We start from the raw sequence: 13,203 nt of genomic DNA on the forward strand, positions 1-13,203 counted from the left end.
TGTGTTTCCTAGCGTGTAGACAGGTGGACTCAGGACCAGTAGGTTTATGCTCTCCTGCCAGCAGATGGAGATGGAGCAAGCTGAAGTCACAGAGTATATACATATAGCCCTGCAGCGACCCCAGTCTGCTAGTATTCTCTGTCTTCAGTAGATGGTGGACATGCATTTCTCTATGGGGATTGCTTTGAGCTTTTTGGAAGGAGAAATTTGAAATTCTAAATTCAGGAAAAGAAAGCCCCACTCTGTATGTCCCTCCCCCAGTTGAAAATTCCTGAGGTGATTTCTGTGGTCCCTCAGAGATGTGCCTTGGTCTGGTAGCTGGGTTTCCCAGCATGGACTTAGCTGCTAGTTCAGCTGAAAGGCAGCAGGTGTAGGAGGCCGAGCAGGACTGTGAAGGCAGATGCCCTCTTCTCCCGCAGCCAGAGACAGTCTCTGTACTCAGCTGGTATGCACTGAGCTCAGGTAAGGTTTAAAAAAAAAAAGTTTTAACCTGATTCAGAGACATTTAGACGGTTCTTGGTGCACCGTAGCAATGTTCGTTCTCACGATGGCGCTGGTAAGCAGGAAGCCTAAGCATCTCCCTATCTGTGTTGCCTGTCATATTAGGGCTTCTCAGCCTGACCTGGCTTCAAATCTGTGTCAGCGCTGCTCAGATGCTCAGGAAGTGTTGCCTTCCTCAGATTTTGCTAAGCCTGGCTTTTCCCATTCGGATTCTGGTTTTGACTGGGAGGATGCCAGTTCTTGGTTCTCCCTTGACTGATTCCTCCGCTGGCGAGGGCAGTTCTGAGGGACCAGCTCCAGTTCCTTCTGGGCTCGGTCTAGACCCGGCTGCTTTTTCTTGGGTGGAATTTTTTCAAGGCTTACAAGCCTTTCTTTAGGTGCAGTCCTCCACTTTCCCCATTTCTGTCCGGTCAACCCTCAGCCGGTGGCTCCTCTCTCTTCCAGTCCCTATGCTTAAGCGCTGGGCTTGCCTCTGCTCCCTGCGGGTGTTTCTGACAGGAATACGGATGGCAATGATAATGAGGTTGATTCTGATTCCCTGGAAGATGGGGAAATTCCTCCAGGGCTGGAACCATATTGAACCATGTCGCGGCTCTTTCATAGAGATGAACTACTGGCCCTGATTTCCCAGACCTTGAAACAGCTGGGTGTCCCTGGTTCAGATGCTGTGTCTGAGGCAAAAAAGAATCCCATTTTGGTTTCCTTGCGTAAAGCCTCTTGTTTTTGCTCTGTGATGGATGCCATTCAGGAATTGATTGATCTGGAATGGGATGCCCCAGAGGTGAATTTTAAAGGGGGTTGGACATTGGAAGGACTGTACCCCCTGGATTTGGCTGTGAGAGAGCGTTTGCAGTTTCCTGAAGTGAATGCTCTGGTATGTGCCATTTCTAAGTGGTTGACTATCCCCGTGGAGGGAAGAGCGACCTTGACAGATGTACATGACAGAAGGATTGAGGCTATTCATGAGCAAGCCTTTGAGGCCTTGGCGATGAATTTACAGATTGCCTCCTGTTGTGCCCTAGTGGCGAGATCTTGTCTTCTCTCTCAGGAGGTTGTTGGGAGAGAATTCCAGAGCGGTTATGGAACTTGCTGTAGCCTTTTAGCAGACACAGGCTGTGATTTGGTCTGGACCTCAGCCAGAGGAGTGGCTTCGGTGATAGCAGCCAGGTGTCAACTCTGGTTGCAAAATTGGTTGGCTAATACAGCCTCCAAAGCCAATTTTAACATAATGGCCTTTAAAGGCATGCTCTTGTTTGGGAGCGAGTTGGAGAAACTGGCCAGTAAGTGGGGCGAGTCTCCTGTTCCTTGGTTGCTGGAGGATAAGAAGCAGTTACAACGCCCCTTTGGTATGAGGGTTCGTCTCCGGGGTTCCAGGCATTTTCATTCTTAAAGAGAGATGATCTTTCACGGACTCAACCTTTCAGTAGGACTCAGTCTTTTTGTCCCCGAAAGCCCAAGAGAGGAGAAGGCTCAGGTGGCAGACCAATCATCGGCCAGCAGAAATGCTATTCAAATAGTCAAAGCGATCAAATAAGAAAGCAAAGACGCTAAAGTTGATATTATCATCCATCTGGGAACCAATGACCTTGCTAGAAGCAGCATCCAAATGGTACAGAGAGATTTCCAGTCTCTAGCAAAGCAGATTATTCACATGACGACATCCATTTCCTTTTCAGAAGTGTTACCTGTTCATGGGAAGGAGAGGCTAAGCCATATTAATAACTTCAATGTATGGCTCAAATCCTGGTGTAAGGAACAAAGTTTTGGATATATTGGGGGCTGGGGCTGTGTATGGAACAGTAAAAAGCTCTTTGTCAAAGATGGCTTACATCTGTCTGTGGCAGAAAAAAGGATCCTAAGAGATCAATTCAAATCCGATGCCATAAACATTTAATCTAGATGCCGGGGGTGGCAGAAGGAAATTAGAATGTCACCCCTCCCCACCTAAATACAAATGCAATGGAAAAGGGTGAAGTGGATAACAAAACTCGGCTAAATAAGTCACAAAAGGAGTCCAAGAAAAGCAGTAACCTGAGCAAGAAAAACTGGAAAGCTATGAGCACAAATGCTCGTAGTTTGGGCAATAAAATCCCAGATCTGCAAGCCCTAATGATGGAGGCGGACTTGGACATTGTTGCTGTCCTGGAGATGTGGTTAACCGAATCTCATGAATGGGATACGGCCATACCGGGCTATAACTTGTTAAGAAAGGACAGAAAAGGGGGAGGAGTGGCACTTTATGTCAAAAACAATATCCAAGCATCTGAGCTGCAAGGAAGATGAGGCAAAGAAGAAGCACTATGGGCCAACCTAAAAAAAGATGATGGGGCATCCATTTTTATTGGAGTGGTTTACAGGTCTCCAAATCAAATGGAAGAACTTGACAGAGATCTGGTTGAAGACATCCAAAAGAAGGGAGAAATGGTGATTGTTGGAGATTTTAATCTGCCGGATGTAGCTTGGAGAATCCCTTCTCCAGAATCTAACGGTAGTAGAGAGATAGTAGATGCCCTGCAAGGGGCTCTGTTCGAACAAATTGTAATGGAATCCTTGAGGGAGGAAGCTATACTCTATTTAGTGCTCAATAACAGAGATAATGTCTCTAAAGTCCAGGTGGGTGCCCACCTCGGCACCAGTGATCATCAAACAGTATGGTTTCATATCACAAATAGGATATGGAGAAGTTGCACGAAGACCCGAGTCTTACAGTTCAAAAACACGGACTTTTGTTGAAATGGGGAAGTACCTGGAGGAAGAACTCGAAGGCTGGGAGAACAAGAAAAATGTGGAACAGTGGGCCAAACTAAAAGGAGCAATTACCAAGGCTACTAATCAATATGTTAGAAAAGTAAAGAAAAACAAGAGAAAAATGAAATCTGGTTCTCAAAGGAGGTGGCTGATAAAATAAAAGCTAAAAGAACAGCGTTTAAGAAGTATAAAGGATCCCAAAGGGAGGAGCATAAGGAAGAATATCTGGTGGAACTGAGGGAGATGAAGAAAGTAATCAAGACAGCAAAAAGTCAAGTGGAAGAAAGAGGTAAAGCGAGGTGACAAAACATTTTTCAGATATATCAGAGAAAGGAGAAAAGTCCAAAGTGGTATAGTGAAATTGACAGGTGAAAAGGATCAATGTGTGGAGAGATGAAGAAATGGCAGAAATATTAAACGAATACTTCAATTCGATGTTCACTAAAGAGGACCCTGGCGAAGGACCGTCACTAGTTAACAAGAAACTGGAGGGGAGTGGAGTAGATGATACTCAGTTTACAGAAGAGAATGTATGGGAAAAACTAGGAAAATTGAAAATGGACAATGGGGCCTGATGAGGTTCATCCCAGGATACTGAGGGAGCTCAGAGATGTGCTGGCGAGTCTGCTGCGTGACCTGTTCAATAGATCCCTAGAAACGGGAGTGGTGTCGAGTGATTGGAGAAGAGCGGTGGTGGTCCCACTTCACAAGAGTGGGAGCAGAGAGGAGGCTGGAAACTATAGGCCGGTTAGCCTCACCTCCATGGTGGGAAAAGTAATGTAGTCGCTGCTGAAAGAAAGAATAGTGAATTGTCTACAGTCAGAAGAATTGCTGGACCAGAGGCAGCATGGATTCATCAGGGGAAGGTCCTGTCAGACAAATCTGACTTTTTTGATTGGATGACTAGGGAATTGGATCGAGGAAGAGCACTCGATGTCATCTACTTGGATTTCAGCAAAGCTTTTGATATGGTCCCGCACAGGAGGTTTGTGAATAAAATGAGAAGCTTAGGAATGAGTGCAAAGGTGGTGGCCTGGATTGCAAACTGGTTGATGGACAGAAGACAATGTGTGATGGTAAATGGAACTTAATCTGAAAAGAGAGCGGTGTTAAGCGGAGTGGGGCAAGGATCGGTGTTGGGACAGGTCCTGTCCAATATCTTTGTGAGCGACATTGTGGACGGGATAGGTTTGTCTTTTTGCAGATGATACTAAGATCTGCAACAGACTGGACACGCCGGAAGGAGTGGAGAGAATGAGACTGGATTTAAGGAAGCTGGAAGAGTGATCGAAGATATGGCAGCTGAGATTCACCTCCAAAAAGTGCAGAGTCATGCATATGGGGTGTGGAAATCTGAAAGAACTATTTGATGGTGGGTGAAGGGCTGATGTGCACGGAACAGGAGAGACCTTGGAGTAATAGTGTCTAACGATCTGAAGTCGGCAAAACAATGTGACAAGGCGATAGCTAAAGCCAGAAGAATGCTAGGCTGCATAGAGAGAGAGGAATATCTAGTAAGAGAAAGGAAGTGATGATCCCCCTTGTACAGGGCCTTGGTGAGGCCTCACCTGGAGTTCTGTTTCAGTTCTGGAGACCGTATCTCCAAAGGGACAAAGACAGGATGGAGGTGGTCCAGAGAAGAATGACCAAAAAGGTGGGTGGTCTTCATAAAATGACTTGTGAGGAGAGATTGAAGAACCTAAATATGTATACCCTGGAGGAGAGGAGGAGCAGGGGTGATATGATACAGACTTTCAGATACTTGAAAGATTTTAATGGTCATCAACAAATCTTTTCCGTTGGAAAAAAATCAGTAGAGCTAGAGGTCATGATTTGAAACTCCAGGGAGGAAGAACCAATGTCAGGAAGTATTTCTTCATGGAGAGGGTGGTGGATGCCTGGAATGCCTTTCCAGAGGAAGTGGTGAAGACTAAAACTGTGAAGGATTTCAAAAGGGGCATGGGATAAACACCGTGGATCCATAAAGGCTAGAGGATGGGAATGAAGAGAAGAGCCATGGGGATGGCTTGCTGGAATAGAGGCTGCTACTTGGTGATTACTACCCTTGCTCAATAAGCCTTCACACAGTTAATGCAACTCCAACATTGCTATTTGCTTCAATGGCAAGGGGAAATGTGGAAAAGAGGATTTGCATTCAGACAACAACCAACAAGGACTGATCTACACAGTCTGGGTAAACCTGCCCGAAAATATGGAACTCCCTACCAAATGATTTGAGAACACAAACCAACATCAAAACATTCAAGAAAGATCTAAAAACATTGCTCTTCTACAAAGTCCTCATTGACAATCAGATAACTCAACGAACTAACAACAATCAGTACCACCAACCAAACCCACTCAAGAACGAAACAGCAACCAGCATCAACCATTGTTATACTACAATGAACTTATAAGAAACAAAACAAAGAGACTGCCTCTGTTGCGGCCTCTGTCGCGTGTCTCGCTACTTGATCCCTTACCTGCTCCGCCGAGGATTCGTCTGCGGGGTCCGGGGTTCGAGTGTGCCTTTCTTATTCCGGTGCACCGGATAGTGCCGCTGCTGCTAGGGCCTGCTTCGGAGACGCCGCTGAGCCTCTAGACTTGGTCCCTCCCCTTCTAGACGCGCGCGTGCGTAAGGGGTAGTTTTTTAACTGCTTTTCTCGCCGGACTTTGGCCTGCCCCCAGGAGTGACGTCAGACGCTGGGAGATATTTAAACCCGGCGTCTGTCTGATTCAAGTTGGTTTGCAACTGGTTTTCTGCTTGCCGCTGTGTTTGAACTCTGCTTAGTCAGGATCTTCTTTAGGTACTTTTACTGTAGTTGTTCAGCTTCAGCTTCGGATCTTCAGTCTCAATTCCAGTTCTGGATTTCCAGCTTGTTTTCCTGGTTCTTGTCTCCGGTCTGTTCCTGATTCTTCACGCTTGTCACCAGTCTCGACCAAGGTTAGTCTCATCCATCTTCCTCGCTCTGATCTCCTAAGTCCCAGCAATCCGGGACCTCAAGGGCTCCTCCTGGGGAGGGTCCTCGGACTTCCAGGGTGAAGACTTCAGCTCTACATTCAGCTTGGCACCGCCTCCCGGCCTTTGTCTTCACAACGGAGTGTTCTTCTCTCACCACCTCACTCCGTTAGGCCAGCCCAAGGATCCACCGCTATGCTCTCAACAGTTAAGATTAATAAATCTCACTGCCTATACTATCCTCCATCCCCTTAAATTTCAATTCTTCCCTTGTTTTTCAATGATTAGCAAATATTTAACGACCTGTATTCTCTTTGAATCTTGTAAACCGTTGTGATGGCTGCACCGAATGACAGTATATAAAACTCAACAAATACATAAATAAACAAATAAGCATGGGGGTAGCTTGCTTATTGTGGCGGTTACTACCCTAAACCAATTAAGCCTGATACATCACTTTGAATGCATATTCAGCGTTGCTCTCTGCTTCAACGGCAGGGAGAAATGTGGAAAAGAGGATTTATATTCAGACAACATCCAAAAGGTATTGATCTGTGCAGTCAGGGTAAACAAGCATCGGGGTAACTTGCTTGATGCGGCGGTTACTACCCTTAACCTTTAACCATTAAGCCTTATGCTCACCTTTGATGCAACTCCAACATTACTCTCTGCATCAATGGCAGGGGGTGGCAGGAAGTTTGAAACAAACAGTTACGAACAAGGGCCCTGAACTTGGTGGTCGGTGAAACAGATAAGTATGGGAAATAAGTGTGGGAGCTTGCTGGATGGGCCGATTGGTCTTTTTCTGCCATCATTTCTATGTTTCTATGTTTCCCGAGCCTCCCAATGAAGGTTTACAGACCCACCTTCCAGAACAGGAAATAGGGGGATGTCTCTCTTTTTATCGGAGGTGGGTCGAGATTACGTGAGACCAGTGGGTCCTGGAGGTGATACGAGAAGAGTATGCACTGGAATTTTACAGTCTTCCTCAGGTCACGTTCATGGTGTCCCCTTGCTACTCCCTGTAGAAGAAGCAGGCAGTGGAGTTTATGCTTCAAAGGCTCCTCAGAATGTGGGCTATGGTTCCGGTGCCCATGTCTCAAAGTATGGGGCGATATTCCATTTATTTTGTTGTGCCCAAGAAGGAGTGCTGCTTTTGTCCCACCCTGGATCTAAGAGGGTCAACCTCATTTGAAGGTGACTCATTTTTGCATGAAAACATTACGCTCTGTGATAAAGGTGGTGCAGTCAGCAGAGTTTCTGGCCTGTTTGGATCTGTCAGAGACTTACCTTCATATTCTCATCCGATTGGAACACCAAAGCTTTCTATACTTTGCAGTGTTGGGGCACCATTATCAGTTTTGGGCACTGCCTTTTGGTCTAGCCACCACTTCCAGAACATTTTCCAAGGTAATGGTGGTAGTAGCGGCAGCCTTGAGAAAGGAAGGCATCTTGGTACATCCGTATTTGGACAACTGTCTGATTTGGGCCAAGTCTCAGGAAGAGAGCCGCCTGGTGACACTCAAGGTGATCTTATTGCAGGAGCTCAGTTGGAAGGTGAACCTGACCAAGAACAATCTTCAGCCATCCCAGTCGTTGGAATATCTGGGGGTGCAGTTCGACATGGGACCGGACAGAGCTTTCCTACTGGAATTTGGATCTAGAAATTGATGTCTCACGTGCGACAGTTGATGAACACCATACGCCCGACGGTGTGGTCCTACGGCTTGATGGCAGCTACTCTGGAAGTGGTGCCATGGGCAAGGGCGCATATGTGTTCTCTTCAGTGCTCTTTGCTATCTCATTGGAACCTGCAGTCTCAGATCTATGCAGTTCAGCTCCACTTGCCAATGGAGGTCTGCTCACACCTCCAGTGGTGGTTGCAGGAGGATCATCTGAGAGAGGGCGTTCCCTTGTCCTCTCCAAACTGGTTGGTACTTATGATTAGATGTGAGTCTCCACGGTTGAAGGGGCCCACTGTCTGGAGTTAACAGCCCAAGGGCGTTGGAATGCCTAAGAGTCTCGCTGGAACATCAATTTCCTGAAGGCCCGGGCGGTATGGCTGGCATGCTTGCAGTTCAGCCATAGGCTGTGGGATCAGGCAGTTTGCGTGATGTTGGGCAATGCAACGATAGTGGCCTATAATCAATCGCCAGGGAGGAGCCAAGAGCCAGCAAATGCCGCAGGAAATAGACCAACTTATGGAATGGGTTTAAGGTCATTTGCAGATGATCTCGGTCCCTCACATTGCAGGAAAAGATGGGATAAGAGCAGACTTTCTCAGTAGGGAGAATCTGGACCCTGGGTGTTGTTAGCTGAGGCATTTCAGCTGATTGTGGATCGCATCAAAATGCGAAGGTTCCTCGATTCTACAGTCACAGGAGAGATCCGTAGTGCCTGGGAATAGACGCTTTCATACAGGTGTGGCCAAAAGACAGATTGCTTTCCTCCGTGGCTCTTGCTGCGCAGAATATTTTCCAAGATCGAAGGCCAGAGGGGGCTAGTACCCTTGGTGGCGCCAAAATGGCCCAGGCATCTGTGGTATGCAGATTTGCAAAGACTCCTGGTGGAGGCCCCCCTTTTGCCTTCTGCCGCACATGGATCTGTTATAACAGGGGCCAGTTCTTCATGAGGATCAGACTCTGTTCTGTCTTACAGTTTGGCCCTTGAGAGGGCACGCCTGTTAAAGCGTGGTTATTTCTCTGTGTTGATTGCCACCTTACTCTGCACTCGCAAGTTCTCCACTTCCTTGGCTTATGTGCAGGTTTGGAGAGTTTTTGAGACCTGGTGTGAGGAGCGGGATGTTCTTCCTCATTCAGTTAAAATCCCTCTCATTCTGGAATTTTTGCAGGATGGGTTGAATAGGGATTGGCCCTTAATTCCTTGAAGGGGCAATTTCTGGTTCTTGGCTGTTTCAGAGGCCCGGTGAATGGTATTTCTTTGTCTCATCTTGATGTGGCCCGTTTTTTGAAGGGAGTGAAGCATCTTCATCCTCCCTTGAGGTTATCGGTTCCATTGTGGAATCTTAATTTGGTGCTAGATTTTTTGGCGGGCACTGCATTCTTACCTCTGCATAACCTTTCCTTGCGGTTGTTGACCTTGAAGACTGTGTTCCTGGTGGCTATGTGTTCAGAGCTGCAGGCCTTGTCTTGTCAGGAGTTATTCCTTCGGGTGACTCCAGGGGGCATTACAGCTGCGTACTGTTCCATCCTTCTTGCCCAAGGTAGTCTCGGACTTTCATTTGAATCAGTCTGTTTCCTTACCATCCCTGGATAAGGTCAGGGATGCGGAGGAGTATCGCTTCTTGTGCTCCTTGGATGTCAAGCGTCTTGTCGTGTGGTATCTGGAGGTTTCTGAATCTTCGAAAGACGGATCACCTGTTTGTTCTCCATGGTGAAAGTAAGCAGGGTGCTCCGGCTTCATGGGCTACCATAGCTCACTGGATTAAGGAGGTTGTCATGGCCGCTTATGTGGAGGCTGGAAAGCCATTGCCTACTCAGGTTAGGGCTCATTCCACTAGGGCTCAGGCAGTGTCACGGGCGGAAGTTAGTTTATTGTCTCCCGTCGATATCTGCCAAGCTGCAACGTGGTCCTCCTCACACACTTTTTCCAGGTTTTATCGTCTGGATGTGCAGGCCCGTGAGGATGCAGCTTTTGCATGTGTGGTGTTGACTGGACCGTGGGCAACCTCCCACTCTGTTGGAGTAGCTTTGGTACATCCCATTTGTCCTGAGTTCCATCTGTCTACTCACTAGGAAATGGAGAAATTACTTATCTGATAATTTTGTTTTCCTTAGTGTAGACAGATGGACTCAGGTTTCTGTCCTCACTGCCGCATGAGTGTGTCAATAGTCCTCCTGTGGGGCTCTAGGTCCCAAGGGATTACGGATAAGTGTTCATCCATTCCCTAGCTTAGGATACCTAGAATCTTACATGAGTTCACTGTTTATAGTTGGTTGAGTACAGTTCTGATTACCTGCTTTTAATTATGTTTTTTAATCAAGTTTTTTTGCTAGTCTGTCCACAATTGCTTTTGAAGAGAATACTGGCAAGCTGGGGTTGCTGCAGGGTTATATATACTGTGATGTCAACTTGCTCCATCTCCATCTGCTGGCAGGGGAGCATAAACCTACTGGTCCTGAGTCCATCTGTCTACACTAAGGAAAACAAAATTATCACATTAGTAATTTCTCCAATTTTCATAGTCCTCGTAACTACCTAGTTAACTACAAGCTCTTAATCTAAGGAAGAATCCAAGCAAACTCTGAATATCCTCTGCATATCTAACAAAGGACTTAAAGAACATCATATAAGCTTTTATTTTTCAATAATGGATGCCTACAACAGTCACAGACAAGCATGCTAGTCAGCAGCTTTACTGAATGATCTCTGAATAGTTGCTGGTCTATTCAGAGATCATTCAGTAAGCAGATGATCTCGGTCTCTCACATCCTTTGTTAGATGTGAGAGACCGAGATCATCTGCAAATGACCTTCCACCCATTCCATAAGTTGGTCTATTTACCGGCGGCATTTGCTGGCTCTTGGCTCCTCCCTGGCGATTGATTATAGGCCACTATCGTTGCGTTGCCCAACATCACACAAACTGCCTGATCCCACAGCCTATGGCTGAACTGCAAGCATGCCAGCCATACCGCCCGGGCCTTCAGGAAATTGATGTTCCAGCGAGACTCTTAGGCATTCCAATGCCCTTGGGCTGTTAACTCCAGACAATGGGCCCCTTCAACCGTGGAGACTCACATCTAATCATAAGTACCAACCAGTGAGGGAGAAGACAGTGACAAAATTCAGGAAGTCATGGAAGATGCACAGAGGATCCTTAGTTATGAAAGAATGCAAGGAAAGATGATAACAGGAATTTAAATTGGGCTGAGTTAATGAGACTTATGGTCCTCATCTGCCATCATATTATGTGTTTCTGTGAATGCTAGCAGGACCAGAAACAGACATAGTAACATTTACAGTCTTTAATAAATTAGTACTAGTTGCTGGAAAAATGAATAGCAGCAGGAAAATAAAGATATAAAGGAAGCTGTTGGCAAGCCTTCAGACATTTCTAGTGTATTCATGGCTGCTTCTGCCAGTAATCTGGCAAGTTCCTCAAAGATCATCCCTTGCCCAAAATCTCTTTCTTCCCTGTACGTACCTGGATCAGTCCAAACAGTGGGTTATGTCCCCAATCCAGCAGATGGAGTCAGCACAAGCTTTGAGGGGGCGTATCCATATATACTACTACCCCCTCTGCAGGAGTTCAGTATCTTCTGACTCCAGCAGATGCGAGTAGGGGAATCAGGCTTCCCTCCTTTTCCTTTTCTTCACTTTCTTGCTTGATTGTGGCTTGTTGTTGTCTTTTTCTGTGGATCAAGTTTGTATCAAGTTTGTATTAAGTTAAAAAAAAAAAAAAAAAAAAAAAGGCAGAGTTCTTTCAACTTCTGGGGAGTGGCTTATCTTCCTTGTCTCTTCTCTGCGGCCTTGCTGTTTATTTCTCGTTGCAGCCAGGGGTAAGTTTGTTTTTCCTTTGTAGTTTTTTCCTTCACAGCTCAGCCCCCGGTGCCTGTGAAAGCCGGTGGAGCCGGCCTCTTCGCTCTTTACTCCCTCATCCGCGGCCATTTTACAGCTCCTCATGGGCTGCTGAGCCATTTAGGGAAAGATGTCTGGGGCGGGTCGTGTGGCCGGGAAGGCCCCCCCGCGGCACCCTCCTCTATTTTCGGACAGCGGGCAGTGCGGGCCGACCGGGCCCCCCCACAGCGGCGCTTTTGTGCGCGTGGCCCCCCCCCGTGGCTTTTTCTTTTCTCCTACAGCGATCCCGATGCCGCGGCCGTCCCGCTGTGCGGCCTGCGGAGACCCGGGGTCCCGGATTTCCCGGGAGGGCATCTGTGCACGATGCCTTCCCGGGGGGGAAGGTACCTCACAGTCCCTGACTGATTTCTCTTTTTTGCCCGGGCGGCGCGGGCCGGCCACTCCGCCATTTTTGGCGGGAACGGCGGCCATTTTACATTCTGAGCGCCCTGAGGCGCAGGCCACGAGGGAGAACGGATCCCTGGAGGACTCTACCAGCGGGGGTGTTCCCCCGATTTTGGTGCAGGAACCAAGCACCCAGAGCCAGGGAGCAGGAACCACGCCGCCCCCGAAGCGCACCCGAGCAGGCCGGGGTTCTCTCCGGAGTTTATCCTGCTCATGCATACCGCTTATCTGCAGGGGCTGGAAGCACCTGTGGGACCCCCCCTCCTAAGATCCCTCGGATGTCGCCCTCGACGCCGGCCCCCCCCGACCCTCCGGGAGTGGGGGCCTCCCGCCTTTCTACCCGGGTCCGATCCACGCCCGCGGCAGTGGGGGCGGTGCCAGACCCAGCGGGACATGGACTTGACCTCCCGGACGGGGGACAAGGGGACGGCACGCAGGAGAGGGATGATCCGCGTACCCTACGCGGATCATCCACCTCCGATGAGGTCGTCCAGCTCTTCCAGAGGGAAGAGCTGGACGACCTCATCCCGCAGATCATCCAAGAATTAGATTTGGACCCGCCACCAGACCCGCCTGCCCCAGTAGCTCCCGCTGTCATCACTTCTTCAAGGAAGGGAGATCCTGTCCTGGCGGCACTCCGGCCGAGGGCTCGGGCTTTTCCCATTCATGACTCGTTTTTACAACTTCTCACCAGGGAATGGGACACCCCGGAGGCCTCCCTGAAGAGCAGCCGGGCTATGGAAAAGCTGTACCCGCTCCCCGAAGATTTCTGGACCTCATCAAGGTCCCAAAGGTGGACTCCGCAGTGTCGGCGGTCACGAAGAGGACGACTATCCCAGTGACGGGAGGTGCAGCGTTGCGGGACACACAGGATCGTAAGTTGGAAGTTTTCCTTAAGCGGGTTTTCGAGGTCTCACTCCTCACGTCTCAGAACCTGCCGTCCGATGAGGCTGCCCAGGCAGATCGGCTAGAAGCCGCAGTGGCGTATGGGGCGGACGCCTCGTACGACCT

At 48.3% G+C, this 13,203-nt stretch overlaps 1 protein-coding gene across 1 annotated transcript in view; it reads left to right on the forward strand.

The window, feature by feature from the left end:
- Positions 1–13,203, forward strand: part of TMEM144 (transmembrane protein 144) — a 72,603-nt gene that overhangs the window by 4,531 nt on the left and 54,869 nt on the right. The gene's annotated exons all lie outside the window — the stretch shown is intronic.

Source organism: Rhinatrema bivittatum, chromosome 1, assembly GCF_901001135.1.
Source record: "Rhinatrema bivittatum chromosome 1, aRhiBiv1.1, whole genome shotgun sequence".
In the NCBI taxonomy this organism is placed as follows: Eukaryota; Metazoa; Chordata; class Amphibia; order Gymnophiona; family Rhinatrematidae; genus Rhinatrema; species Rhinatrema bivittatum.